Here is a 27,968-nt window from a genome sequence, read left to right as displayed (position 1 = left end):
TGAAGTCAAATCAAAGAAGATTATCAAAGTGGCGCAATGGAAGCATCTGATGGCCTACCTGAAGATCACTTCAATGGGAAGTCCGAATATAAGGGTGGAAGGAAAGGCAAATGCCTTGCTTGCAATAAGATTGGCCATTATGCGAGGGAATGTCTGAATATAAGGGACACATCACTTGATGATGATAACAATCATTCTAGGGACACCTTTAATGATCGAAGGAATGACAAGTAATGCAGGACATCAAGGAAATGGCCGACTCTTCAAAGAAAGCAAGGAACCCTGGGTATGAAGAATCAAATGTTGTTTCTGATAAGTTAAAGGAATATTATCTTATATTGGCCCTCTCCACTACTTCTCCTCCAAACTCTTTGGAAATCTAGCTTATTGATTGTAGTGCTTAAAAGCACTTCATTGGATAGAAGGAAGCTCTCTCTAATTTGGTAGAGATGGAAACAATCGTGGGGATTACACTTGGAGTCAATGCCACCTATCCTGGAAAGGGTGTAGCAAATGTTACCCCTCAATTGAATGAGGGTAACACAATTCATTTACAAGAAGTTCTTTATGTACCTGATCTCAAGAAGAACCTGGTGTCCATTTCAGCAATGGAAGTCAAAGGTTTCAAGGTGGCATTCATCGATTGAAAGATACGTGTTTGAAAATGGAATTTTCAAAAATGCTTTTATTCTTGGGTTCAGGGTTGGCAATTTGTATCAAGTTGCAAGAAGTCTGTTAGTGTCGGTCTTGAAAGCCCTCCATCAGTGATCAAATATCTTTGCATTTGCATTAGTAGGTGTCTCATCAGCGTCAAATTTTGCATCCTGTTAGGCATGCCATAACCCTGATGGAGGAGCTGGTCTATTTTTACCCCTCTTGGCTTTGCTGGATCAAGTCATATCAGTCATTAAGTTTTTCAAGCTTGTCTTGATTTGTCTTGAGGTCAAAGTCCTAGGTCTAAGGTTTTGGTCATTTATCTCTGCAAGGTCATGTCTAAGAAAATCCATGAGTACTCAGCAAGCCAAAGGGAGGTTTGTAAACATGTTTCTTCGATATTTTTATCTTGTACAGTGAACTTTCACCTTGGATTTAAAAACTCTGTTTTTAAAGCCAAGGTCATTTTCTCAGTTTTTGTAAATAAGTGATGAAATTTCAAAAGTCTTCAGCGGACAAAATGCAACCCTGGTCCCCTTACCAAGGTCCCTCAAATGATCTACCTGCAAAAAGAATCAAGTCAAAGCACTCAATGAGTCAAATTCAGGATAAAAGAAACCAAAAATCAGTGTTATAAAGTGTCAAAAGGAAAACATTAGAAAGTGGGTTTATGAATGAAATTTTTTCAAATGAAACTTATAAAAGCCTAAATTCCCTCCTTTCACTCTCATTGTGCATCCTAACGCTTGCAAGAGAGGTTTGAGAGAGCGATTGTGAGAAAGGAGCAAAGGCAGAGCAGTTTCGGGCAGCAGAGAGGTGTGCGACCCGTTGAGCCAGGTGCGCGACCTGTTGGGTGCGCGCGACCCGTCAAAGGGTCTCCCACCGTTCAGAAAAACAACGGGCGCGACCTGTCAGAGGGGCGCGACCTGTTGGGCGTGGTGCGCAACCCGTTGGACTGTTTTGCTGCAAACTTCAAACGAATTCCCTCAAACGCCCTCCAAGCTATCAAATTGTTCGAGGTAGGTGCTCTAAACATGGATTGGTTGCTGGTTATGAATGGTGGGTGTCATGAACATGTTAAAATGATTAAAATTTTGCAAGTGGAACTCCTTTATATGGCTGCAATGTTAATGAGCAAATTGTGCTAGGGTTTGTGTTGTTTCAAGCTATTGTTCCCTTTGGTTTGTTTCCCCCCTTTCCCTTTCACTCACACTTATATGTTCATCTCTTTTCCCATAGTATTTTACAAATAAAATGCAAATCTTTCCCCATCCCTAATCACTAAAAATGAAAACCCTACCCCTCTCCCAAAGCATCAAAAAACAAAATTCAAACCCTAGTTCTCCTCCACCATATGCATGTGTAAATAAAGCAAAAATGTTGGTAAATATGTCAGCATGTTTTGTTCATGGTTTCCCTATTTCCCCTATTAATACATGTATGCATATCCCATGTTCACTTTCATATATGTTTTTTCCCATATACAATGATCTTTGCAAATGATTTCCCAATTATAAATATGTATTCCTATATGCATAATGATTTGCAACATTTCCCTTAAAAATTCCCTGTTATATTTATATATTCCCATTCCTTGTTAAAAGATCCCTCCCCTGACATTTCCCTCATGTCTTTTTCCCCTTGAAACAACATAGAGTTCAGCACTTTTTGCAGGCAAAGACAGCAGTTCAGTTTGTCCACTTTGCTCCTAAACCATGTCAGAAACCGAAACTTATGAGCAAAGTGATGACCATTCATCATCTACAGAGGTTGAGGTACAGAGGAGGCCTCGTAGGGGAGGTAAGGGTGGACATCATAAGCGAGAGGAGCCCACCTCTTTGGCAGAATTACAGGCTTGTCCCATGGCAGTGACTTGTTTTCAGTACATGTCTTGTTATCAGTTTTGTGAGAGGATCTCCCGGATTCAACATCACAGAGAGTTGGCCCGCCTCTTTGTTTTACATTTGCATGATGGACATGTCAATCTAGCAGGGGTAGATTTCACATTGACACCCGAGGTGATCTCACATGCTACAGGGATACCGAATGTTGGTGAGGTGTGGCCTAAGCGCAAGTTGCTAGATATTGTTCACTTTGAGCCTTATGTTCGGCCATCATTCTTGAGACATTTAGCGGGTGTTTTTCCATTCAGATTTCTCCGGAGCGAGTATGCTCCCATCATGAGGCTTATTATGCACTATTTTACCTGTGAGGGCAGATTTTCACAGGTGTACTCATATCACATTCGCCTCTTGATGCACTTCACCCGAGTGAGGATGATGAACATCCCGGTTTTCTTCTTTCAGAACATTCAGAAGATGGTGCCCATGTTGCAGAGGAAGACCCCGGCCCAGCAGTACAGGAGCTTATGTCATTATGGTTTGATTCAGCTCATAGTCTTGCATCAGTTGACACAGCAGGGTATCTCATGGGAGGAGTTTATCTCTCGTGAGTTTTTCACAGTGCCACCCCAGCCACATCATGAGGTCATTCATGAGGAGGGAGGACCATCTCAGCAGCCTGATATTCCGGTCACCCGACATGCCAGCTCTACACCTTTGGTCACCTATCAGAAAGGCCCAAGGGCCTTATTTGCAGCAGCCAGGCGAGTACTATCTCCACAGCAGGTGGAAGGGGTCTCGCCTTCATCATCAGCACAGCGAGTGTTATCTCCACATCAGGTGGAAGGGGCCTCGCTTTCTTCACCAGCACAGGTACCACAGAGGGGCAAACAGCCCATGATTCATGAGGGTCCATCAGGAGTCCCCGACACCGAGGTCATTGATCTTGAGGCCAGTTCTCCTAGCCAAGAGGCAAAGGAGATCATTCAACATCTGAGAGCTGAAAATGATGTTTTGCAGAAGAGACTTGAGGGTGCCCAATGGACTATCACTTACCTGGAGCAGCGGAACAAACAGTTGGAGGAGGAGAAAGCACTGGATGAGTTATGGAGGATTCGTAGTGATCGAGTCTTGAACCGAAGAAGACTCGGTGATCCATTGCCTGCTGACCGAGAGTCAATGCTCATCCAGGTGAATGCATACTTAGAGAAGCTGTTGGCTAAGGCCAACCAAGAGAAAAAGCTGTTGAGGAATATGAAGAATCATTATTGGGCAAGGATGCATGTATGCAAAGCCAAAATGAAAGTTTTTCAAAGGAGGTTGACCGAGGCTCAAAAACAGAGAAAGAAGCCAAATCCCCTCCGTATCTTGGCTGAGGCTTCTCTCAAGGATCATGGCACTCATTAGCCTAGCCACAGCTCAAATCCCAAAAAAAATTTAGAATTTTGGGTAATTTTGGCATTTTTTGGAAATTTACAGGTTTTGGCTCCTCAACGGGTCTCACCCCCGGTGAGACCCTTTGTCATGGCAGCTCCTTTTTGCAAAAACTCAGCATTTCTAGATTTGTCATGCAAAGTTACATATGCTTATGGATGGACTTGAGTTTTTATCGAGTTTTGGGCCTCCAGAAAGTCAAAATACATGAAAAATTTGACTTTCTGCCACTTTTTTGAACTGCAGAAAGCTGTCTTGGGAGAATTGGTTTTTGACAGGGCAAATGAACTCCAAATTCAAAAATTCCAGTTGGGTTGGAAAGTAGACTCAAAGACCTTTCCAACGAGCTATCCTGCACCTGATTCTGACACCGGGAAGTGCCTCAAACATCGCTCCAAAGGCGCGCGACCCGTCAGGCAGTTTTTGCCAGATTGCATTGTACAGCCCAGAAAACGCAGATTTGACTCAGTTTGACTTTTTGGGGTTGAAGATGATTATCTTTGATGTAATTATTGTAACTCTAAGACACTTTTACTCTTGTTTAACACTTCTAGAAGATTCATTCATGTCAAGGGTAAATATTTAATGAATGGATTGGTTTCCTAGCTTATAGAGGCAAGTTGTTTTGACTGCCTAGATTTTAGTGCTCAGTTTAGAATTAGTTGAAACAGCTCCTAGAAGGATGAGCTCGACCCCTAGAGGCAAGGGAAGAGGTTGGCTTGCCTATATTATGTATTTTCTTAATCATTTTCAAAGGTTGGAAAAGGTTGGACTCTTGAGGGAGAAGCTATCATTGTATATTTTCACTGTATCTCTACAATTTTTTGCTAAGGAAGACCAGGGTTTTGCAGTCCTCTTTGGGATTCTTGTGGACTCATGTGTTGATGGTGTGTTTCTCAATGTTCTTGTAAGCTTTGTTATGTGATTCATTTCCTTTCTTTACTTCTGCATATTAAACAAATGAAGTGTTAAAGTAAGAATTCATGCTTGCCATGCTCTGCTTTTAAGTTTGTTTAATTTCAATGTTTTCTACTGTCTAAAGAGAATTCAAAGTTATTGTTTGCTCTCTTTAGCTCTTCATCTTTCTTTCTTGACCATCCACCTCAGTTAAAGGCATCAATACTGTCTCCTACCTTGCCCCAAAGAACCCCCTGCAGAAACTGTGTCCAATCCCCGCACCCAAAATTGCCCTCTCCTCAATTTGCCACCAAAAACCCTAAAAACCCCAAATCAACCTTTTTAATCAGTTTACTAGCATAATATCAGTGTTACCTTGTTGGTCATCTCATCCCATTGAAGATCTACCGAGATTGACCGGAGAGAGCCTTCTCCTGCCCCGTAGGGCTAGCTACGAGGCTGAATGGTTTGATGTAGCCTTGAGGTTTACCTTTCTCAGCCTGAGGTGAAATTTCAAGCGCTAACAAAGTCCATTGGGGACCATGTTAGTTGACACATCTAGCACCGAAGATCTGCTTATTATGGGGCCCTACCCGATGTGAGTCAGATGATGACAGGGATACCTGAATTCAAGAAGAGCATGCACGTACATGTCCGAGATGTACAGAAAGAAAATCTTACATGGAGACCATTCCCCTCATGTAGCAAGTCCACAGATTTGGAACAACCCAAGGGGTTTGAGATTCATGATCGGGTATCTCATGTATGCAGGTGGAAGAAAGCCCTCTATGGCTTGAAGAAAGCACTCTAAGCTTGGTATGAGAGGATTGACAGCTATCTAATGAAGCGGAGATTCACTAGGAGCGAAGCCGATCCCAACCAATGCTTGAAGGTTGTGGATGATAGACCTCTCATACTAGCACCTTATGAGGAAGACCTCTTTCTGACAGGTGCAGACCCTCTCATTTGCAAGAGTAAGAGGGAGTTGGATTCCGGATTTGGAATGATGAACTGCAACACCGTGACTACCTCGATGACGACTAACTTTAAGAAGTTATGCGGTAGTGATGCCGGCCCTGATTTGGGAAATGCCTCTGAGTTTCATAAACTCATACTAGCATTGATGTTCTTGGTGAACTCTTGTCTGGATATATGTTTTGCAGTTAGCATGCTGAGCTCATATCTGGTTGAGACTCACTGGATTGGTGCCAAGAATCATTTGAGATATCTTCAGGGCACAATCTCTCATGGATTGAGATACACTATCGGAAATGTGAAGGTGCATGATTATTCTGATGTTGATTAGGCAGGCAGTGTGCAGGATTGCAAGAGCACTTATAGGTGTTGGTTCTCTTTAGGTTCTGCTTCGATATCCTGGATGAGCAGAAAGCAAAAGTCAGTTGCTTTGAGCACCAGTGAGGCTGGATACATAGCAGTGAGTATGGCCTCCTGTGAAGTTGTCTGGTTGTGAAAGATCTTCAGTGAGTTGTTTGGACACGTGTTGGATACTGTCGTGATCTTCTATGACAACCAAAGGGGGATTCAATTGTTGAGGAATCCCGTGTTCTATGATCGCTCCAAGCATATGGGCATCAGGTACCTCTTTATCTAGGATATGGTACATCGAGGAGCAAGATGTGAAGAAATTTCAACCCACTCCGGTTATCAGTTTTCCTTATCACTCCATGCATTTAGTTTTAAATCCAAACATGATAAAAATTCTAAAATCTGGAAATGATAATATTTTTCTGAAAACACAAATTTAGAGATTTCACAACTGCTGAAATTGCAGAAATAAAACACAGCGAAATTATGACAGCCACACAGAAAATAACACAGTGATTTTTGGTCAATGTGACCCTGGAAAACCCCCCTACAACTCTTGGGGAAAACCAGTTTGAAAGCTCTTTATTTCTGAAAATGCTTTTACAGAGAAACTGAAATACACAGTAAAAATTCTAGCAGCCACAAATTACAACTTATCTCAATTTTCGTGCTTGAATTCCACCTCAAAAATCGTGTCAATTAGCAAACAGCCAAAACAGAAATTTTTACAGCAATAAAACAGCATTAAACGTTGTACGACCAGCCTCGAAAAACATCCCTAGAACTTGATGTCCCTCTTCCTCGGTTTCTGTGTCTTTCTCCTACTACATGGTTTTTCCTTAGGATGCATGCCAATCAATGTTGTTGCCCGAATTCGCTGAAATGTCTTCTTGCTACTCTCCTTCACTTCCTCACTACTCAGAAATTTTCTCCTTGCTCTCTCTTCTCTTTCTCTCAAATGCTCATGAAAGAATGAATTGATCTTTTCCTCCTCTTCTCCTTTTATTCTCTAAATGACCTTTTCAGCTACCCTAAGATCTAATGGCTGAGATTCATTTAGATCTAGGGATGAGAATAAATGTGCATATAGTTCTCACTTTCTATTTTTTTAACTCACCCACTTAGCCTTTTATTTCCATAGTCACTTTTTCACTTTCTAATTCTTCATTCACTTTAATAAAGTCACATTTAAATTAGAATGTAACTTTACCACTTATAAAGTCACTTTTAAATTAAATTGACTTTACCACTTATAAAGTCACTTTAGGAGAAAAGTAAAAAATAAATTTGGACACTTTTCCTTAGGCCAAAGATCAAAGCCTTAGGGAACCACTTGTCCTCTAGTACCCAAATTTTAACAAGATGGCTCCATCGCATTGGAATTGATGTCCAGGTCGTCGATATTCTGTCGAAGCCCCTGGGAAAGGTCAAATTCTTGACGTTCCGCGAACGACTAGGATTCGTGGAGAGACTCTCTCCTAAGAGCCCTGTATGATATGGACATTGAGCTCTAGGAGCTCCGGGGGCTTGGTGATACATAGCGTGAGTGGTTTAGCCTTCCCCTAGTGGTCTGTTATGTAGGCAGGATGTGTGGTTCATCCTTCTCTTGTCGAGACACAGTCATAGGGTGAGTAATTCAGCTTTCCCGTGGGTTACCCCTAGCAACATGTAGGCAGAATGAGTAGTTCATCCTTCTCCTGTTGAGACATCCTACCCATGCAGTCTGGGACTCATGGGAAGTACCTCTCATCTGGCCAATGAGTAGGGAAATGAGGATAGGGACCATAGTAGTACCAATCAATGTTCCACGAAGCTGGGACGCGGAAGCGTCATTTTCCAAAAATCTAGGAAGCGAAGCGTCTGCTATATATATATATATATATATATATATATATTTATATATATATATATATTTATATATATATATATATATATATATATTTATATATATATATATATATATATATATATATATATATATATTTATATTTTTTTGCATTTATACTCAAAACAGGTGGAAGCGTCCAAGAAGCGTCCAGGAAGCATCCAAAACAGGCGGAAGCGTCCAGGAAGCGTCCAAAACAGGCGGAAGCGCGCTTTCAGGGATGCTTCCTGTACGAATCCGCACGGGACGCGCTTCGGGCCTTAGAACCGGGGGGGGGAAGCTTCCTGCAACATTGGTACCAATGGACGCATCGTGTTACTGCCGTACTCCTTATGCTAGGATTGTATTGATCTGGGATCAATTGGAACTAACTTCGGGTTAGTAAGAGTGATATAACTCACTCTCTTTTGGAATTGACTTTGGGTCAGTAAGAGTGATATGAGACACTCTCTTTTATATGGGACTGACTTCGGGTCAGTAGAGGATGGTATGATACATTCTCGATCACTTCTTCTAATTAGTTCAGCAGAGCAGAGTAGTGCCAGGCACTGATAGCAGAGATAGTACAGCTTGGCAGATGGATTAACAAATGGATTTCTCCCTAGTTGAGAGGGAGTGTTAAAATTGGCAACTACAGCCAAACTCCATGTGGGTCTACTTCATGGCAGCTGATATTTTTCTTGGATTCCTCTCATCAAGAGGTGTAGGACTGATCTAAAGATCATTCGATTCCGATAAGTATTCATGGAGATATGAATTTATTTGTGTTATGGGACAATTCGTCAAGGTCGGCCAACAACGAAATTGCCCCCATCTATCCTCAACGTCTTACTATAAAAAGAGGTGGCTTGCAAGTCATTTAGTCACTCATCTCATGTGATCTCTTCCTCTCCACTCGTTTGGGTTTTGGTGGAAGGAAGAAGATCCTAAGAGAATACGATGTTCTAAGAAGCCCTAGATCTAGATGTTGTCATGAGAAAGAAGGCTCTACGCTGCCTAAACATGAAGAAGCTTAACGCTGTCCTAAAGAAGTTCTATGCTGCCCTAATGTGGAGAAGCCTAACACTATCATGAGAAAGAAGGCTCTACGCTGCCTAAACATGAAGAAGCTTAACGTTGTCCTAAAGAAGTTCTACGCTGCCCTAATGTGGAGAAGCCTAACACTATCATGGAGAAGCTCTACGCTGCCTAAACATGAAGAAGCTTAACGCTGTCCTAAAGAGACCTACGCTGCCCTAAATTACAGTCCATGAAGCCAGCCTTAACGCTGGTATGGAGAAGCCCTAACCACTGCTAAATGATGCCCTAATACACTGTCCTATTAGGGGTGTGTATGCAGCAAGAAGAGGCACTTAACGTAGTCATGATGGAGGCTTCCATTCACTGTCAAAGGGAGCCTCTATACGCAGCTAAAGGAAGATCCATAAAAGCCCTAACCGCAGTCCTCAAAGGGAGATCTAATCTGCAGTAAAGGATCCTTTCACACTATATTAGGACACACGCAGCAGCTATAGGAGGCTCCTAACCACGGCACTTAGGGTTCACTAGGACGCTATCAATAAGTGTTTTATATGCAGCTAACAGAGGCTCCAAACAGCAGCGTTTTTGTTTGGGCAGAAGTATCCAATAGGGTTGTTGCGTAAAGTCTGATTGGGTCACTGTATGAGATATTTAAGGACCCATATCATTAGCATTATGTATGGAGCTGTTGTGTGTAATACTGCTGAGATCTCAGACTATTAGAGGGCTGTATGGTGCTGTTCCAATTGATGATGAGCAGTGATGATGGGTGCAACATGGTGCAGCACAGTGATGATGGGTGCAGCATGGTGCAGCACATTGATGATGCACAATGATGATGGGAAAAGCATGGTGCAACACATTGATGATGAACAGTGATGATGGGTGCAGCATGGTGCAGCGCATTGATGATGCACAGGTATGATGGTGCAGCATAGTGCACAGTGATGGAATGGTGCAGCATAGTGCACAATGATGGGCACAGCAGTATGAATAGTGCAGCATAGTGCACAGTGACAGTGGTGCAGCACAGTGATGCATAGTGCAACATGATGATGAAGAGCAGCATGTTGGATGAGGTGCAGCTCAGTGATGGTGCAGCATGGTGCAACACAGTGATGATGGACATGGTATGATGGTGCAGCATGGTGCAACATAGTGATAGGTACAGCAAGGTGATGGAATCCCCTGTGTTCAAATCAGCTACCTCATGTGACATCTTCTTAGAGAAGATCTCTGCTCTTATTATAACAAGTCAAAGTGTTGACTTCTGATGTATATGTACTATCTCTCTCTCTCTGTTGAACTATTGAAGAACATAAGAAGAATTGATCAAGGGTTTCCCCACATTGGAGGTTGTCGCTGGCTAACACCACATCTTGTGTCATCTTGTCTTGGCTTGTTTTATGCGATTTATGTTTACGTTCTATCTGCATTTTACTATCATGCTAAATGTGATTGCTAATCTAGAATTGATATTGAGCTAATATGGAAAATTGAAGTAAATTTGTTCTAAGCATAGAACACACCTAAAGTGAACACTATCCCTTCCTTCTGAACATACCCCTTAGCCACAAACTTGCCTTTGTATTTTTCCACACTGTCGTTTGCAGCATATTTGACCTTGTAGATCCATCTCGAACCTACCACTGATCTATCATGAGGCCTAGGTACCACTTCCCAGCCATCATTGAACATTATAAAGTTGTATTCCTCCACCATAGCATCTACCCATACTTGATGTTGAACAGCCTCCTGAAAACTAGAAGGTTCCCCAACCTGAGCTACTAAGGCCTGGTGTCTGTCTATCTGTCTTCGCTCCCTTTTATTATTCTTGGGTGCACCAATGAAGTCCTCTGCATCCTGTAGAATCTGTCAGAGATCTCGACTCATTCTTCCACTAGTAGTAGGCACATCTATCAGCTCTTCCTCTTCCTGAGATTCCTCCTATTCTGAAGCCTTGTCTTCAAGAGAATTTCTGGTACTAGTTTCTGTTGGTCGAAGTGGTTTGACCAATGGCTCGTCTTTCCACTGCTCCTCAGAAGGCATTTCTTGGGATTCCCTGAAATCTCTGTCCTCTATGAACTTTACATCCCACCGAACTACTACCTTCTTACTCCCTAGAAGATAGACTCTATATGCTTTAAGCATTCTCGCTATATCCCACAAGATATCCTTTCTCAACAATTTGATCTAATTTCTTTCTCTTTTCTACGGGTATATGGCAATACGGTAAACTACCAAATATCTTGAAATGACTGACTTCAGGTGTCTTCCCGGTGGAGACCTTCTCCAGAGTGATTTTGCCCAATGCACTGTGTGGAGTCCTGTTCTGGACATAAACTGTCGTGATGCATGCTTCTTCCCACAGAAATTTAGGCATATCCTGATCATACAGCATTGCCCTAGTTGCTTCCACAATAGTCCTGTTTTTCCTTTCCACTACTCCATTCTGCTCCGGATTGTAGGGAGTTGTCCACTCTCTTCTGATATCTTACTTAGCGCAAAAATCGATGAAGTCCTTGTTAACATACTCTCCACCATTATCTGAGCGCAACACTTTTATCTTCTTTCCTGTCAGATTCTCGACTAGAGCATTGAACTATTTGAATCGACCAAAAACCTCATCCTTGGTTTTCATAAAGTAGATCCAAGTCTTTCTGGAATGGTGTTATGAAACCAGCTCACAAAAAGATAGAAAAGATAGATCAACACCTTAGAATTCAGCCTCTTTGAGGGGGAAACCTCCTTTACATTACACAAATGAATGATTCTTTGATGATACAAATGACAAGACCTCCTTTCCATATATAAGATTCTAAGGAGTCATAATATCATCAGAACCGACATAACAATAATAATGTAACGGCACAATAATAACAATAGTGGGCTTCTATGGGGCACAATAGTAACAATATGGGGACTACATGGGTACAACAATATAATAAGGGGGTTGTACTAATAACAATAAGGGGTTACACTAGTAGTATAGGGGCCTAACATGCCCCTCTCCTTTAAAAAGTGTTGTCCTCAACGCTTGAGTAGTTCTTGATGCTTCTGCAAAATATTCTTGTCCTCCCATGTGGAATCTTCAGCGGGTAAGTTCTTCCACTTGATGAGATACTTTGAAATTGATCGATTTTGTAGCTGTCGGGTTCTTGTTTCTATGACTGCTCCAGGTTGCAATATGATTTTTCCTTCCTCTTCAAGTTCTGGCAATATTGTTTGAATTGGGATCTTCTGCAACTTTTGAATGAGTGGCCGCAGTTCTTTGTCCTTCTTCCATTCATCCCTTGCTTCGTTTATCCAATTTGGTTGGATAATAGAAATAGCACAAAACAATGCTTCCACATCCTCATCCTTTCTTGAGAGTGCATCTGCAACAAAAAATTTCTTCCCTTTTCTGTAGATGATGTCAAAGTCATAATTCAACATATTTGTGACCCATTTTTTATGTTCTTCTAATGATAATATTTGTTCTAAAATGTATTTAAGGCTATCATGATCCATTTTTATCTTGAAGTGTCTTCCCATTGGGTAAGGTCACCATTTCTACCGCAATTATCACACAATTACCCAGAGAAAAAAATACATGCACAAGAACCAATCACATCAACACCGTTGCTTTTGGACAATTGTCCCGGAAAAACCCAATATGGGAAAATCGGTGCAGCAGATGAGGACTTTATTAATCTTCAGCAACAATTGCTTTTACAAGGAATGATTTTACAAAGAAACTGAAAGAAAACACCTGAGACTTTCCCTTTGAGACTTTCTGACACTTTGGAGACCTTGCCCCCACTCCTACGTCACCTCTACATCACTCTGAGTGGCTCAGCGTGGCTCTGAGTGGCTCTGCGTCCCTCTGCGTCAGCATGCATGAGGGTTGCGTCTCTCCTTTGGACCGCATCTCTCTCTGCATTGTCTCCCACTGGCCCTGCGTCACCTCCTCCTTAGTCACTGCCTGCGATTGATGCCCTCCTCTTCCTCCATCTTGCAACTCTCCTTTTGAAATCAATATCCTTTACTTGAGAATCGATTTTCCTAGAGATACTGAATATCTGCCAATGTGTCTATAAATGATCCTCAAGTCTTCTCTTATACTTTTCCTGTTGATGAATCAACAGTCGAGATTAAGTCTCTAATCAACGGCTAAAATTAAAACACACTTGATCCTCGTCTCTTAGAAGCTTCTCACCCTTATCTTTATTAATACCCATTAATATTTTATTTTCCTAAGTTTAGACTTAGGAACCGATTAAAAATATTAATTATTTTAATAACTCCTCATCCAGGTGGAATTTTTCAAAACCATTTTTGGGTCTTGGTGATCTCATGTGCCTTAGCCTCTCCTCCAAATTTTAAGGCTAGAGCACATCCAATGCTGTCAAAAATCAACACTTAGAGGGAAGTTCAAATGACTAAGGAGGAAAATTCGAATTGCTAGTTGGAGGGGGCCCACATGGGAAAAGAGGCCCACAAATTATAAATAGAGGAGGCTCAACCTCATTCAGTATCTTTTGACATATTGAACTCAACCTTAGTTGCTCGAGCTGCTTAGTCGGGTTAATGTGTTGTTTAGCACACGAGTGTCTCCAAGCAGAGATCTCAACCCTTGCTTCGGTGGACTTCGAGTGCCACCCTAGGAAGGCAATTCGTACTACCTTGGAGGAGAGTCGGTGGAGTTTCACAGTCATATCATTCAACATTTGTCTCAGTTAGTGCGTGTTTCTGGAGGACGCAGAAGGGGAACACGCAGGTGTTGCTTGTGGGTTCATCCGGGCAGCAACTGCCGAGGGAGTTTGGGCATTGAAGTTACAGTGGAGGATCAACCTTCCAGGAGAGTTTTGGAGCAGGAGGTTGCTGCATTGGAGCAGTTCGATTTACAGTCACCTGGGCCTGCGCAGAAAACCATCACTGGGCTCACGTGGGAGTTGGAGAAAGGAATTGTAGAGCTAGAACTGGCCAGGAGATGTAGGAGATCACTTGGAGGGTTATTTGAGGAGGATTGTTGGAGTTGGGAGAGCAGAGATTGACAGGATTAGTCACAACAACAGAATTCAAAGTTAGAGGAGGGTCAAGCTGTGAAGGGTCAATTTTTTAAGGTTGGAACCAAGAGAAACCCTTTCTAAGGTTTTCTGGGTTTTGCGCAAAGATCACACTCCTAATTTAATCGAATTTTCTAGGTAGAATTTTCTGGTCCCAACTTAGCTAGCAGCTAGAGGAGCTAAGGGGAATTTGGGCCAAAATTCCGAGGTCAACATTTGGCCAATTCCTTCATGGGTTATTTTGGGTATTTGGTGGAGAGGCTATGAATAATTTTTCGTAATTTTCTTAGCATCAGAGATGGGATTTCGAGCAATATTCTTGCAACAGACAGCACAGTTTCACAGGGATAGCGCAGGGCATCATTGTAGCAGTTATTGTGCCATCTGGGCTTGACATATTACCACCTCAAGTTGACCACGCTTGCCATTGAGGCAAGCCTAGGTGCACCACTTCCACATTATCATACTTTTCTTCCAGATTATAATAAAATGGCTCAGCTATTGGATATTCTTGGGCTTTTTATGGGTGCGCACTAAATGTGTCAATTTTATGGTGTTTTTTTTATTATTTGCTTTGCATAACACTACTTTCCCTAGTTTGGAACATTATAGTGGTATCAGAGCATGATCCTGGCTCAGCTGTGGGAAACTAGCCAGAAGATCATGAAAGCTTTGGGTGTGAGGGCACAGTGACAAGGGAAACCGGAGACAAACCCATAGCTCAAGGTAAACCCAGTATGCAGAAATTCTGGGGTAGAATTCATTTGGACAATGAGAGGTTGGCCTAGTTGAGGAGGGTGACAAACCAAACCCATCGTCACCCTTACAGCAGAGACGTGAGAGGTGTGCAGGCTGTGGGGGTGCAGCCATCTACATCATGTGGGAAAGTCGACCAAATCAGGGCACCAGATCTCCTGAAAGGGAGCAGGCAGGACAGAGACAAGTAGAGAGTAAGACCGGTGGGTGCTTTTGCTGGTGGAGACTTGGCTTCAGACATCAGAAATCGGAGGAGGAGGTTGAGCATGATGCTAAGAGCCCACAGAATGGTGAGGAGCACATCGATATATCCGATGTGGCACATGAGTCACCTATATTAGAGACCTCTTTGATAGCCCCAATTGACACCTTGGTGGAGAAGATAGAGCCTACACACAAGTCCATTTGTTGAGGAGCCACCCATGGACGAGATGCCAACAGTTGTTGAGGTATCAGGAGTTGTGACCGAGTTTACAGGCAATATATGCCCACGGAAGTTCCACCAATTTCAAGCCGACCTTCTAGCATTAAAAAGGAAGGTTGCATTAGTGTGTGCGACTATTCTAATACGAAACGAGGAGATTGAGGGCATGATAGCAGTTTGTGCCCAGTCCACGGCCAAATTGACTCACGTTGGGGAGCAATTGTATTCCCCACTGGTGCAGTTAGAGTGCACGTTGGAGTGTGAGAGCAGCCCTCTTCAAGCATACATAGACGGGCCTGGAAGCACTGTTAGGTTACCCTGGCCCATTGGACAGAGAGAGACAGAGCTACCTGGCCAGATTTTATGTATTGACCAGGATAGCAAGATGAGACAACATGAGTTGCACAGGGTGCAGAACCCGCATGTTGGGGTTGTTCTATTTGCGGGAGTTCATGCATTCGATCCCCCCCTTGGGGTTGGGTGGCGAGAGATTTTGAGTTGGTACCAGGTGGAGTGGGCTATGGAGATGGTAGTGGACCCAAGTGGAGCTCAGCAAGAGTTTCCAGGCACTGGGGATGCTGGAAACCCCGAGTGGCATTGGGATCTAGGAGGGGCCACCTATCATTTCCTAGGTATACCAATTGACTACGACCTAGAGGGTATAGTTGACCTAGCAGTCGAGCGTGCACCTCTGCTAGGAGAGTTTCAGCCAGCACCAGTGGCCAACCATTTTTTGGGCAGACTCCTTGGGTTGTCTTGGTATGACAATTGTAAAAGGGGTCTCAGGATGATCAACATACTCTAGCAAGTGTTTGTCGGAAGAGGTGGCACTGGCAAGCCACCAGGCAGTGCCTTGTATGGAGCTGGGGATTCTTCGCATGTGTGTGAGACACAGAGGAGCAGAGCAGTGGTGGCATCGCTACTAACACTTGGGGAGATTCACTTCTTGGGTCCCTTAGGGAGGACTTGGAGGGGAGGTCCCCTCATCGAAGAGCATGGTGATGCGACAATGTGAAGAAATTTCAATCGCCACTCCAGTTATCAGTTTCCTTATCATTCCATGCATTTAGTTTTAAATCCAAGCATGATAAAAAAATTCTAAAATCTAGAAATGACAATATTTTCTGAAAACACAAATTTAGAGATTTCACAACTGCTGAAATTGCAAAAATAAAACACAACAAAATTATGACAGCGACACACCAAAAATAACACTGTGATTTTTGGTCAATGTGACGCTGGAAAAACCCCCTACAACTCTTGGGGAAAACCAGTTTGAGAGCTCTTCTTTATTTCTAAAAAAGCTTTTACAAAGAAACTGAAATACACAATAAAAATCCCAGCAACCACAAATTACAACTTATCTCGATTTCTCTGCTTGAACTCTGCCTCGAAAATCGTGCCAATTAGCAAACTGCCAAAACAAAAAAATTTCTAGCAATAAAACAACATTAAATGTTGTATGGTCTGCCTCGAAAATCGTGACTAGAACCTATTGTACGGACCGTACAGATTTCAATAGTGTGGTTGCCTCAAAAATCGTGCCCAAATCTACCTTGAAATCCGCGCCCTTGGTGTTGTCCCTCTTCCTCGATTTTTGTGCCTTTCTCTTGTTGTACGATTTTGCCTTGGGATGTGTGCCAATAAATGTTGTTGCACAAATTTGCTAAAATGTCTTCTTGCTGCTCTCCTTCACTTTCTCACTGCTCATAAATTTTCTGCTTGCTCTCTTTTCTCTCTCTCAAATGCTCATGAAAGAATGAATTGATATTTTTCTCCTCTTCTCCTTTTACTCTCTAAATGACCTTTTGGGTTACCCAGGGATCTAATGGTTGAAATTAATGTAGATCTAGGGATGATAATAAATATGCATTTAATTCTCACTTTCTATTTTTTAATTCACCAACTTAAATAAAGACCCACTTAGCCTTTTATTTCCATAATCACTTTTTCACTTTCTAATTCTTCATTGACTTTAATAAAGTCACCTTTAAATTAGAATGTAACTATACCACTTATAAAGTCACTTTTATATTAGAATGTAACTTTACCATGTATAAAGTCACTTTCAAATGAAAATGACTTTACAACTTATAAAGTCACTTTAGGAGAAATGTACAAATAAATTTAGACACTTTTCCCTAGGCCAAACATCAAAGCCTTAGGGAACCACTTGTCCTCTGGTACCCAAATTTTAACACTCCCTCTTACCGCGGAAAGTGTTCCTCACCACTCCCATCTTGTCTCTGAAGTAGACATGCTTGCCCCGCGGTAAGCCTTTGGTGAAAATGTTTGCTACCCGCTCATTTGTGGAAATGTACTCAAGCTTGACAGTGCCCTTTTCAACATAGTCTCTAATGAAGTGATACTTGATCTCAATATGCTTTGACCTGTCATGAAAAACTAGATTCTCCGTGACTTTTATGCAAGCCTGATTATCACAGTAAATTACTGAAGGTCCCAATGCCTGACCAAATAAACCAAACAACATCTTGTGAATCCATATGGCCTCACAACTAGCCAAACTAGCAGCCATATACTATGCCTCAGCTGAGCTCAATGTAACTAACTGTTGTTTCCCGCTGATCCACGACACAACTGCCAAACCCAACCCAAAACAGCACCCGAAAGTACTCTTCCCATTTGAAGCACAACCTACCCAATCTGAATCTATGTACCCTGCCAGTCTCACTCCATCACCGTGTCTATAATCCAGACCAAAATCCACAGTCCCCTGCAAGTAAAGAAGAGTGTGTTTTGCAGCGACCCAATGCACTCTCCTAGGCTCAAACATGAACTTACTCATAGTGTTAACTGCAAAACATATATCTAGTCGAGTGTTGACCAAATACATCAATTTACCAATCAGTTGTTTGTATAGAGTAGGATCCAGCAACTCGAAATCAGAAGCGTAAAGTTTCTTCCAATTAGTGATCATAGCTGTAGACATGGGTTTGCAGTCCTCCATGTGAAATCTGCTATGAATATTCACAATGTACTTCCCTTGTCCCAAGAAGAAATATCCCTCCTCCTGCCACACCTCGAATCTCAAAAAAATAATGCATCAAGCCGATATCCTTCATCTCAAACTCTGAAGCAAGATCTCTCTTGTAGCCCTCAGATGAGTCTCTTTGCACCAGTGATGATCAATTCATCAACATACAACACCAGAATGAGAGGCTCCTCACCCACCACAATGAAGTATAGGTTCGAATCAGCCTCACTCTTTGTGAAACCCAACTGCTGCAAGTATGTATCAATCCTCGAGTACCAAGCTCTAAGAGCTTACTTCAAGCCATAGAGTGCCTTTTTCAATCTGCATACACGGGACTCCTTCCCATGCACCTCAAAGCCCTGCGGCTGCTCAATATAAACCTCCTCCTGAATGAAGCCATTGAGAAATGTGGTCTTCACATCCATCTAGTCGATCTTCCAACCCATCTCTGCTACAATCAATATAATGGAGCGAATAGATGTATACCGAGCTACGGGAGCGAAGGTCTTCTCATAGTCAACTCCCTCTACATGTGAGAACCCTATGGCCACAAATCGATCCTTGAACTTCTCGATGCTGCCATCTACAGCATGCTTATCTTGTAGAGCCATCTGGAAGTAACCATTGATTTACCTCCAGGCCTCAGCACTACCTCCCAAACATCGTTCTTCATAATAGAAGAATACTCCTCCATCATGGCCTCTCTCCAGACCTGCTGGTTGGCTGCCTCCTCATAACTAGAAGGCTCAGAGTCAACAATGCTTGTTACCAATGCCATGTAACTACAAAACCACTCAGGTGGTTTACTCTCTCTAACCTGTCTCTTTGGCCCAGCAACTGATGTGGCCTCATGTAAGGTATCTTGAAGCCACTTGGGCTTCCTCTTCCCTAAGCATACTTCTCCCACCTGAGTGAAAGAATCCTTGTCATCATCAGAAGCCTGAACCCTTGAAGGCCTGCCAATTGACCTCATGCCTGAATCTGTGCCTATAGATGCTGAAGTACCATACGAATTGTCCATTAGTGGACTACCCTGTGAATTGCGCTGTGCATTGCCCTGAATGATTCCCGAAGAACCACCCACCTGACTCTGAGAACCACTGCTCACTGATGGACCTGACACTGTAATCGATGTACCTCCTGATCCATGACCACTAGATCCCTGTGACTGACTCAGCTCCTTCTGAGGGTCTGGTGACTCTGGATACTCTAACTCCCAGGACCTCCTGAAATCTCTCTCCTCCTCAAACTTCACATCCTGCCTGACAACCACTTTCCTCTGTGCAGGAATATAAATCCGATAAGCTTTTGAGGTCTCGCTATAATCCACAAAGATGCCCTTGTCTGCAATGGACTCTAGCTTGGTCCTGTTCTCCTTGGGGACATAGGAATATGTAAGGCACCCAAAGATATGAAAGTGCCCAACATCAGGCTTCTTCCCAGAAAAAGCCTCCTCCGGAGTCACATTCCCCAAGGCACAATGTGGACTCCTGTTCTGCAAGTACACAGCAGTGTCGCAGGCCTCTGCCCACAAAAATAAAGGTAACCCCTGATCATGAAGCATGGCTTTGGCAGCGCCTACAATGGATCTGTTCTTCCTCTCCACAACCCCATTTTGTTGGGGGTTGTAAGGAACCGTGAACTCCTTCCTAATGCCTGCCTCAGCACAAAAATCAACAAACTCAGCAAGGGTATACTCCCCTCCATTGTCCGATCTGAGGACCTTGATATTCCTACCGGTCTGGGTCTCCACAACAGCTTTGAACTCTTGAAACCGCTTGAATACTTTACTCTTGGTCTTCAAGAAATAAATCCAGGTCTTCCTGGAGTGGTCATCAATGAATAATACATAGTACTCATAGCCACTCAAGAATACATGAGACATCCGACCACTCACATCGGTATGAATCAAGTCAAAGATCTCGCTCGCTTTGTTGTCACTTCTGGGAAAAGAGGATCTAGCAAACTTCCCCATAGCACATCCTCTGCATACATCAAGGTGATCAGAACTAAAATCTGGCACACCAATGGTGATCTCCCGCAAAGTACTCAAAGCTCCATGATACATGTGCCCCATCCTACGGTGCCAAATCTTACACAACTCTGAACTGTTAGATCTGTTGTCGGTCCTGTCTCGGGTGCTGCTACTCAGTGCCATCAGGGGCTAGAATGAGAACTTGCACACCTTGGCATGGCGCACACCAATCACTCTAGCTGAAGAAGTTGGAGTTCCCCTAGGATATATAAGCACTTGCCCTCTGCTAAACAACACTTCATACCCTCTGTCCTCAAGTGTTGAGACGGATATTAGGTTCTTCTTCATTCCATGCAAATATAGAACATCTGACACATTGAAGCAAGGTTTGGGTCCCCTATCAAATGTCAATATCCCGACACTGACTGCTCTAACCATGTTGTCATCACCAAGTACTACCTCCATATTAGTATCATCCTCTAAAAGCTCTGAGAAGTACTCTCTGACTTCTGTCATGTGGCAGGAAGCGCCACTGTCAACATACCAAATGTTAGAAGATGCTCTGCTAGTAGTGGAGAGTGCACACTCCCTCTGAAACTGTACGGCAGGTGATCCTGGACTAGTGGCCTCACAAGCTATGAACCTGTTGTAGCAGCTACAACCACTCTCCAAAATTTTGCCTTAGCCTGTTTTGGAGCCTCCCTACCAACCTTACACAGCACTTTGTCTTCCTTCGTCAAGTACTCAAGCTTCAAGTGTTTTCCTTGCACAAACGCAGCCTGTCGATCACAATCGATCCATTCACCTCACAGGCTGCTCACTCGAACTTGGTCCAACTGCAGGCTGTGCAGCTTCACCTTGAAAACTGCACATTTTTGGATGGAAACCAGCCTTCCCTCCAAGAATTGTGCAATCCTCTCTGACAGCCTGCTGAGCTCCATGATTGCGCAATCCTGCCAGCCAACCCTCCCAGCAAGATTTGCACAAATTTTCCCAGCAGCAAGCTATTCAGCCCAGGATTTGTGCAAATCTGGGCAACAGTCAGCTGCTCTGCCTAGAAATTGTGCAAATCTCCTAGGCAGCCAGCCTAACTCCCAGCCAGAAATGCGCATTTTTCTCCAGCAGTCGAGCAGTCTCTTGCATGTGCAATTGAGTTGACCAGTTCCCTCCGGGACTGAGCAAAACAGACTTGCATGCACGGGTTGCTTCTCCCAACACAGCATGCAAAGGCATCCCTTGTTTCAGAGATCTAAGTTTAGCAGTTGGAGGTTACATGCAAGGAGCAATTCTGAAACCTCCCACCAAGTGTCGCTTCCCCTAGATTCGTGGCATGCACGTCACAACCTTGATATTATCAAAACTCATCAACCGGACGCTATAGAGCTCATTCCTCACATCAACCTTGCAGCTCTAACATCCCACACCACATCTAGGAGCAATCGGCACAATCAACGCAGTTGTTTCGGGGTAAGCCCGCTTCCCATGCCTTGTGATACATTTCTGTCGCTTTTGTGTTTTCGCTCGTAGGAGTATTGCTTGCTTGATTTCTTTGAACGCTTGTTGTCATTTACATATATACTAGCTTGTCCTAGCGTTGTTTCAGTTTTTGTTGCTATCTCATTGTTGTCACATGCATGAAACTGTTGCACAAACGTTCGCCCAACCTACGAACTGCCTCACCCACATGCATGTTGATCGGTTTGCTGAATCTTTTATTCATGTTTTCCTTGCATTGTCAATCGCTTCTGCTATCACTTAGTGCCGCCGTGCATTCACAGACTTGGTTTCAGTCGCCCGTCGACGAGTCGGGCCAACCTTGGCCCGGGCACTACTTTCACCAAGGCTGCATTCTACAATCTGGGAAAGGAAGGCTCACCTTCCTCTCCAGATTTGCGCATTCCTACCCGACACTGACCTCCAGGACTGTTTTGCGCATTTTTGGAGGACAAGTACGGCTTGGCCCAAGAAATTACGCAAATTTGTCCCTGGGCCAGCAGTCCTCCCTAGTTGGAATTGCACATTGCACAATCCCAACAGTCAGCAGCCAGACTGGACTCTACATTGCACAGTTCCAACAATCAATCAATCTCCCAGCAGCCCAGACTGTACCTTGTGCAGTCGTGGCAGTCGGTCTCCCAACCTCCCGACCGAAATTGCGCAACCTTCATGATCATTCACCCAAGTATGATACAAGTCAATTCTCATGTTCATTTTGGTTTTCAACTAACAGATTGTTTGCCATGAGTGTTGCCATGTCTCAAGTATCATAGGTGTTCATCTGCCTCTCAGTGGTACAGGTACAATGGTTTCCAAGAGAGCAGAGACGAGGACACCATTCAAAGCACGCTTGGGGATGCAGTCGATCAAGTGTCTATGAGCTTGCCTACTCGTGAAGACATCAAGTTTTTCGTAGACAAGGACATCAAGCGATAGCATCACAACGAGCAGCATCATGAACCACAGCTGAAGACAGCATACCAAATGCAACGAATGCAAGCGGAGGGTTGTTGACAACACGGAGGCAGAACAAGGTTACAAGCTCAAGCAAGTCCATTGATGATGAAAGCAACTTTGGACACTCCAGCTATGGAGTGATGACACGACATGAAGATCGCACGAAGGCAAAAGATGTAACAAGGAAGGAGTTGCATGTGTTGAAGCAACGACTCAGGAAGAACATGAAGATGCGCAGACAGACGAATGAGTTGCAGCGGGATCAAGAACAGCAGTGGATGCAATGTGTGCTCACAGATGAAACTGCGCCCAGACAAGTTAAAGATCCATCCCAGCAGCTAACACAGAGCAAACATGGTGAGCAGTGTGGTTGATCGCATGCAAGGGATTCAGTAGCATGCATGTCATTCTGCACACGCATACAATCCAACCCATTCAACATGCTCACCAAGGCGAAGACAAGAAGCAAGTCCAATTGGAGTCGAACTGGTACTTTGGCAAGTTGATGCACATGACCCCCAGCACACACTTGAAGATCAGCACGGACACCATGCATCAGTGTGTTGTCAGTTTAGTTGCACCCAAGAAGACCATGCACATGTTAGCAGACGAGCTGGATGAAGGGGCCGAACCAATGTATCGATTGCAATGAAAGCAAGAGTTCGCTTCAGCAAGATGTCACCATGAGGTGCATGCACACCATCACAGACGACCAAGCTTGGCATCAACTCACCATCACAAGCATGTCAAAGAGCTGGTCTCACCATAGCAGACCGAGTGTCAATGATGTCTTGCAAAGCTTGCTCAAGCCATGTTGTCTCACATGAGTATATGTGCATTGTAATGTTCAGTCATGTCAGGTGTAAGTCAAGTGTCAACAGTTGGATGTAACAGCCATAGTGTAGGTGAAGAGTGATGAGGGTAGTTGAACTGTCACAAAGGGGAATGTCAAAGGTCACCCCACCCTTTGCTATAAATAGTCCCTCATAACTCATTATATAGGCTTTTGGTCAGCCAAGCTTCTACTAAGACTATTTTGAAGAAGGCTTAGACAATATTGTAACGTGCCTTGGCTTCTCCACTACACGGAGCTAGTACATCTCTTTGGAGGAGCAGGCGGATGTGGCTATAATGTTCCACTGTTGGGGCTAGCAGGTTTACATGGTGTATTGTATGATTGTGACTTACACTTCTTTATATAATAAGAGCCAGCACATTTTCATGCATATGTTGTTATTGTAGTTGGACTATTCCGATTGCCTTAATGATATATGTTGTTTAACTTACGTACTTGTGTATGAACTGATTTGTATGCAATTATATGAATCTTGTTGTTAATGTGTTGCATATGTTATTAATGTTGTCATCGTCCGTGTCGACTGCTCTGCCGGACATCAGACAAACCTTTCTCATGAACCTTGCTATATCAACCATCACACTCGTCTCGGACTAATCCGTGAGTATTGTTCGTGTTATCTTACCTTGTATGTTGTGATAGCTGCATCCGAGTGGATTGCTCCGCCAGAAGCTGTGCATGTCCTTTATGTGTTGTGTTCCTAACCGAGTTGGGACTGATTCCTTTCAACCTGGAACTCACCTTCACCTTCCTCTCCCTTCGAAGTGTTCAAACCTCTCGTACACATTCCTTGACTCTCTGCATCAGTCACACCCTTGCTACTGAAAGAGATATCTTACTTGCCTCAATGCGACATTGCAGTCAAGGCATTACCTTACGACCCGCTGCTGGGACTCCTACACCAAACGGCCTGAGGTCTAATTGGGACTTCTTACCCGGGAGATCCCCTTGACATGTTGGCGGGTCCAACAACGTCAACATTTCTAGCGCTAGAAGGAGGGCCTGATGACCAGCTGTGTCCTCTCATCCAGTTTTGAACCTTTACATATCTTTCATGGAGTCTAGCACTCTTCTTCGCCCGAGGTGTTTTTCGAATCGTGAAGATGTCTCTATCGTGGGGAAGCTTTTCGATCTTTTGTCCACTCACATGTATGATGGTGGAAGTGAAGTGGCCTAGCCTAAGCACTTATATAAATTTCTTTCATGATTTATGAGGAAGATGAGTTTTCTGACAAACAAGTCGGTTTGCTGCTTGCATACACACTTCGCGAATCTCCATTTTGTTGGGTGCTCAGCCTATCGGCTAACACCGTGCACTCATTTGAGCACTTATGTGATCTTATTGAAGACAAGTTCTATCATTTTGATCCAGACCATCTTGACCGGAAACTGTTACAACAACGGAAGGCTCCACATGAATCCATTATTGATTTTTGGCAGTGCTTCCATGACTTGTCGTTTCAAGCTCGGAGGAGCTAGATGAAGTGTGCTTATCTTTAGGACCGGTTAAAGCATTGCCTTAAGAAATCTTCCCGTCCCAAGAGGAAGCTTGATACCAAGCCTCGCTCAACATTCTTCATTGATGGAACTATGCAATCTGTTGTGCAAGCAGGCACTGTCTCAACTAATTGTCCACCTCCCTCTCATTCAACGGCTCCACCACTGCTCAGTGATGTTGAGGATCATGCTGAAACACCTGTTCATTCTTCACACTCTCCCAACATCACTCCACTCGATTTCAGATTTGGTTGTGAGTCCTTCGAGTTCTCATATGCATTCTTTTCTTTGACCTTCGTCTTCGCACTCAGGTGTTCCTCCAGATGATGTTGTCTTGTGTTCGTCCATTCCGGACTCTTCACTTGTTGTGAACGAGGAAAAACCCACTAACAGAGTCAGTGTTGCACAACCAACATGCGTTGTCATTCATGAAGAGTATGAGTGGGAGATTGAACATCAACACTCGGCGAAGGATGACTCCCTTCTGTCCGAGCCCCCTCCATTCTTTCCTAACATCATTGGTGAACCTGCCATCCATGATTTCGCATGTGTGTCTTCATCCACGGATGCACCCATTGTTGATCTTTCGCAGGACACACTGTATGTTAGCCCATCATCTAACAACAGAGAGGACCAATCATTCATTGGAAATCCACTTGATCTTTCATCTGCTCTTTCCGGAAACGCAGAGGGTGAACATCCTTCCTTCTCATCTACCCATCTGTGTGATTCATCAAACCATGAGGATGCCGACTAACATCCTAAATTTTCTATTCTTGGTTATCTTGATCTCTTCACATCATCATCTGATCACAATGTTGATTCACTCGTTGTTAATCCGTCTAATCCACTAGTCCATGAAGATCCATCTGTCAATGAAGTTGAAACTCCACAGACTGTCAAGGCACTTCAGCCCGAGTTGATGGTTATGTCAGGCCCTCGTTGTCCTGAGGTTGGTTTCGCTTCCGATCAGGAAATTGTTCAAACACTCAAGGCTCCTCATCACTCATCTGTATGCACTCAAGATCAATCTAACACTCATATTTTACTTCCTCCACTCGAACTACACGATCCCATTGCTCATGCATTGGAGGAGTCTTACATTGCAAGCACTCGTGCGCGACGCAAGTTATCTTTGTTTCTTTCATTTGCTTGCATGTCACAGTCAAGAGTGTGCTTATGCTTCAAAGTTGCACGTAGTGTCACACAGCACCATGATAAGTCCGTGGACTGCCCGTCATGCACATGCACTCACTTATGTCCCGTGGGCACTTTGAATCATGGAGTGTGGCTATCTTCATTGTTATATTTTTCTGGTTGCTAGATCGCACAACTGGGTTGCTCACGGACCAAGCCTTCACCAACATGGGTCTACCAATGCATCGGTGGCTGCATTGGAAGTATCACTTCACGTGATCAGGCCCATGTACCATTAGTGTAGGAGTAGGAGTAGTGTTTTCTTTCAGTTGTTTGCTTGCATGCTTGTTTGCTTGTTGGTTTGCTTGCTTGTTTGTTTACTTGCTTCGCTTTCATTTTTGCTTCTGATCTTGCTTTGCTTTGTTGATTGTTAGTTCGTTCGCTTGTTTCGTTCATAGGTTAGTTTTGCGTGAAACCATGTATGACTCTTGAAGTGAGCTAGGTAAAGTACAAGGGGCTTGTACAGCTATCACTACTTGGTTGTTTGTCAACTTGCCTCTATATGATGAGCTTGTTACTTTTAGTCCATGATACGTCTAAGGAAAATACGTACTGTTTGAAGTGAACCTTGGTGTATACACAACGCTTGCACGCCAAGTAGTGTCACCTTCTCTAGTCCATTGTTTTTGGGTTAACCCTAATCAGCTCAGTCAAGTAGAGTAAGGTGAGGGGGAAAACTTAACAAGCAAGTCAAAGATACAATAAAGTACTTCTTTGATGGAACAACCTCTTCTGCTCTCAATAAGTTGGGATCCCTCTTCCGCCTCTGAAATGAATAAGTGTTATGCACAATGAAATGAAAATGAAGAAATAAAAAGTCAAAAAATTCAAAACAAAAAATGAATAAGGCGAAAGAAGAGAAAGGCTTCCTATGCAAGGAGGTGATGCAAGTAACTCTGCTAAGGTACTAACCAGGCTCGCTAGCAGCAGAGCCATACTTGTCTTCCTATGTGACTCCACCAAGGTACTGTCCAGGCCTACTGGCAGTGGAGCAACAACAGAGATGAAACTAAGACTCTGACGACTATACTGCTTGTGCACCTATATACCCCTCAACCCCAATCGAAACAACTGTGTTGCCTTAGCTTTGAATGTGTGTCAATCGACCAAGAGTCTAGAAGATGCTACATCTTACAATCAAACTAGTGTGAAGCCAAGATGAGCTGAGAGCTGAAAAATACTTCCGGAGGTGTTAGACTTGCTTTTCACGACCAAGGTCCATTCAAAGAACTAGAGTTCTACCATTGTGTCGCCAAGTGTTGTAGCGGCTACAACCACCCTCCAAAATTTTTCCTTAGCCTATTTTGAAGCCTCACTACCAACCTTACACAGCACTTTGTTTTGCTTCGTCAAGTACTCAAGCTTCAAGCGTTTTCCTCGCACAAAGGCAGCCTGTTGATCACAGTTGATCCATTCCCTCACAGGCTGCTCACCCAGACTTGGCCCAGCTACAAGCTGAGCAGCTTCCCCTTGAAAATTGCACATTTTTGGAGGGAAACCAGCCTTCCCTCTAGGAATTGCGCAATCCCCTCTAACAGCCTGCTGGGCTCCAGGATTGCGCAATCTTGCTAGCCAACCCTCCTAGCAGGATTTCCACAAATTTTCCCAGCAGCAGGTTGTTCAGCCTAGGATTTGCGCAAATCTGAGCAACAGTCAGCTGCTCTGCCCAGAGATTGTGCAAATCCCCTGGGCAGCCAACCTAGCTCCCA

General features: G+C 43.6%; 1 protein-coding gene across 5 annotated transcripts in view; it reads right to left on the bottom strand.

The window, feature by feature from the left end:
- The window catches only part of LOC149211839 (carboxyl-terminal-processing peptidase 2, chloroplastic-like), a 375,331-nt gene that overhangs the window by 205,280 nt on the left and 142,083 nt on the right, over positions 1–27,968 (bottom strand). The window lies entirely within an intron of this gene.

Source organism: Pinus tabuliformis, chromosome 1_1 (assembly GCF_031772625.1).
Source record: "Pinus tabuliformis cultivar Carrire ecotype Pingquan chromosome 1_1, CPIR1, whole genome shotgun sequence".
NCBI lineage: Eukaryota > Viridiplantae > Streptophyta > Pinopsida > Pinales > Pinaceae > Pinus > Pinus tabuliformis.
The sequence above is the reverse complement of the archived record's forward strand: the minus strand, read 5'-3'. Positions and strand labels throughout refer to the sequence as shown.